This window comes from Tupaia chinensis, unplaced genomic scaffold, assembly GCF_000334495.1.
Source record: "Tupaia chinensis unplaced genomic scaffold, TupChi_1.0 Scaffold000354_1, whole genome shotgun sequence".
Taxonomy (NCBI): Eukaryota; Metazoa; Chordata; class Mammalia; order Scandentia; family Tupaiidae; genus Tupaia; species Tupaia belangeri.
In genome coordinates, this window is record NW_006159849.1 from 390,582 (window position 1) to 394,396 (window position 3,815).

General features: G+C 38.5%; 1 non-coding gene across 1 annotated transcript; it reads left to right on the forward strand.

The window, feature by feature from the left end:
• Positions 1-2,342: 2,342 nt before the first annotated feature.
• LOC114008534 (U6 spliceosomal RNA) lies at positions 2,343-2,449 on the forward strand. The gene has a single exon (XR_003550052.1). It is a non-coding gene; the product is annotated as a U6 spliceosomal RNA (small nuclear RNA).
• Positions 2,450-3,815: the final 1,366 nt, after the last annotated feature.

Consider the following 3,815-nt stretch of genomic DNA (forward strand, 5'->3'; position numbering starts at 1 on the left):
TCAAGCTTTCATTAAAGTTTAGCCATGCAGGCTATAAAAGCTGGGTGGGTTTGCTTAGATTTTGGTGCTAAACCTCTGTACTTAACTGACAGCAAGAACAGTTTTGGGAAGAGGATGCAGAGGGCATGGAAAGCCCCATGAGGCCACATGAAACTGAAACAAAAGAAAACTTGGAGGAGAAAATATATGTTTTCCAAAAAGTAGAAAACATGAACTTTTGAAGTCTTCAGAGACAGTCCTTGCCCTTCCATGATTAAGAGAATAAACATTGGCTAAAACATGGCAAGCATATTGAGAATCTTCAAGACCAAGGAAATGGTGACTGGGAGCTAGGATGCTTTTCAACATGTGGTATTTTTCTAATAAGTTGATCGTTGTTAACTTTTAGCCACTAGTATTCATAGACCTCTGATTAAAAAAAAATCTTTAAATAGCAATAAATCCTGGGGTCAGCAGATGACATAACAGTTATGTCACTGGACTTCCACATGGCCGATACGGTTCTAGTCCTGGACCTAGTGGCTTGAAAATCATGCCAGGCACATGTGCGTGCATGCATGCCTAAGATCTCAGGAGGAAAATGAAAGAGAAGGGACGGTGATCCGGCCATCCTCCTTAGGGGATGATATCTCACTTTCCCTCTTACTATTTCTGTCACTGTCTCTCTCTCCAGTGAGCACACGTGCCTTAAGGCAAACATCTTTTTAAACGAAATAATAATAGAATCCTTTACCAAAATTAGCGCCAGAAGAATCTCCACAAGGCAAGTGGGGGGATATCTTATATCCCTCTAAATGTGTTCTCCCTTGGCCTGGGTTGGAGGTTACTGTTCCCCTCTCTAATGCTGGCCTAAGTCCGGATGGTAGACTGGTTTGATTCCCAGAGTACTCCCTAATAAACCTCCCTCACCCTAATATTTGTCTTGAATCTGCTTCTCTGAGAACTCGGTTCATGGCAGCTACCCACATCTCAGATACACATCCCTAGATACTTTAACTTCTCAAATCCAAACCCAAAAGAGCAAGACAAGAAAAAGTCCAAGGAACCTGTTACTTGTGTAGAACTACCTTTGCCCAGTTGCTTGGTAGTATTAATATTAATGATCATTCCTTTGCAGGGGGAGACTTGCCTCTTTCTTTTGAGATTTTTGCTTAATAGGCATATCAATATAACCTGATACATATAATATTTATGAAAGTATAGGTTACAGGGACAGTTTGTTGAAACTATCTCAGAAAAAATCAAACTCAGTGAAAAAAGGGTAGAATAACAGTATTCTTAGACAAAAGAAATATAGATCATTTCACTTTGTGAAACACACATTTTGAAAAAGTTGACTGTAAGTCAGATTTTTTTGCGTTAAATTGTGTGTGTGTGTGTGTGTGTGTACACATACACATAAATATTGTAAAACAGAGTCTCGCGGTTACAGTCCTTCTGCCTCAGCCTCCCAGTTGGTACTAGGCGTGTGCTACCTCACACAGCTCTTTCTCAGACAGGATCTTGCAGTGTTGCCCAAGACAGGTCTAAGGTTGGAATCCTCCATCCTCCGCCTTGCTGTGATTACAGGAGCAAGTCACCACACTTGGCCTTTAGGTTAAACCAGGAATTGAACCTAGGCCTACCATGTGATTCCAGCATGTGAAGCATAGCATCTTAAGAGTGCATGCCACCATGCCTGGACCTGTATTAAGTTATGTTTTCATGTCAGTAGTGAAACTCACCACTTAAAGATTTTTTTTTTTCATGACAAACTGTTTTCCAGAGGAAAAAAAATTGCAAATTTTGTAACTATCTTCCAATTTTTTAATTTCATGAGAGAGAAGAAAGGAAGAGAGATACCCTTGACAACACTGTAATCCCACTTATACTTCTAGCCCATGGGCATACCTGGCATGCTCACGCTGATCCAAGATCCAAACCCAGGTTTTCCCAGATGGCTCTAGCACTACGCAGCAGCATCCTACCACCTGCACCATGACTGGGCCCCAATTTGGTACTTAATGAAACTAGATTTTCACATACTGATATGACATAAAATGAAATATTTAGCATTGAAAAATCTAAAAGACACTAAACAGCTAATACAAAATTGTATTCAACTCTAATAAATTCTTTTTTACCAAATTATTTTTATTTATTTTGCTGTTTTGCTTTTTTGAGGAGGGCTGGGAAAATGGATATTTATTGTTATTGGATCTTTTCAGTTATTTTTTCCAAGTTTTTATTAACAGTGTACTTTTATTGGTGCTCAAATATATGCTCTGCTCCCCCCAGTATTTTTAGATGGAAGAAGAAAATTTTTTAATTTTTAAAAAGCTCACTTTAAGTTGCATAGGGCTGTGCTTGCTTTGGTAGCACAAATACTAAAACTGGAATGATACAGAGACGATTAGCATGGTTCCTGTGCAAGGATGACACGCAAATTTGTGAAGTGTTTGTAAAGATATTGTATGTCTCCACTTAATATATACTGATTGTCCACACTCTATGGTAGAGATTGAAAGATTGGAGGACATAAAAGCAGTGAAAATACTTGTGGATGCTGGAGACAGTGTAGGAGAGTGGGAGAAGGGAAGAGTATAGTGAAGGAGATCAGGGAGAAAAAATAGAGTGGCAAGACATTTGTGGGACACGGAAATGGTTTTATTACCTGTTGATGATAACATGTATTGTATCTTCAACTGGACTAGTCTGAGATGTATTTCAGATTGGGTAAATTCTCTTTACAAAGGATGTATAGCAACTGAATGCTTAAAACATAATAAGAAGAAAAATAAATAAGTAAATAATAACAAACAAAATTAAAGAAATAAAGCTTAAAAATTCTTAAATAAATAAATCATGTGGGGCTATCATGTTCTTTAGATTAGCTGAGCTCATTTCCAGTACTGAAACTCTGTTCTATTATTTATTTTTTATTTTTTAAGAATTATTTTAGTAAACTTTATTTACTTATTAATTTAATTTTTATTTATATTTGACCAGAGAGGGACAGAGTGAAAGGGGGGTAGGGGGGAGTGAGAAACCAAGCTACCAGGTCCAGGACTTGGACTGCGGTCGGCCATGTGGGAATCCAGCACTCTTAACCACCATGCCACCTGGAAGCCCCAATTCTGTTCTATTATTATTGTTCAAAGTAAATGCACCGATGAAGACTTATTCTATAAGAATTTTAATCCTAATGCTGTTCTGATAATGAATTTAACTTTCATACTGGATGAGTGACTGTGAACAAAGAAATTAAGGCTAGGAGTGTACTTATTCTCTGATGTAGTGTTCTCTTTTCCCCCACGATTAGTAGTTATAGAATAACCATGGATTATGACTACCAAATTATTTTGTTTGCACTGAGAACTTGGCCTTTCCTCAAAGCTAGTAATTCACATTTAAATAAAATGAACATTTGGATGCTGTGCTCAAATTTAGGTAGGATTATATTATAATGATTTTTGGAGAAACCAGATCTATTTGCAGTACAATGAGGAATTTCCTTTGGAGAATGGTAAGTAATACTGTTATTGCAAGTTGCCTGAGTCCTCTTATGTGATACCATTAGAGGCAACAGGTACAAATGCATGTGCTCAAGAATATCCTTGGAGAGGAGGCATACCCCGTACCCAGATCCAAAATACTGACATGTACTCTTTTTTTTTTGGAGAGATTTTCACTGTAGGGCGCGTGCGCTCGCCAGACAGACAGAGAGAGACATAGAGACAGAAAGCGAGAAATCACCCCCCAGGGGGGATGGTCACGCCACAATTCCTTCTCCTCCATTCTCCTCTCGGGATCTTGGGCACACACACACACGCGCC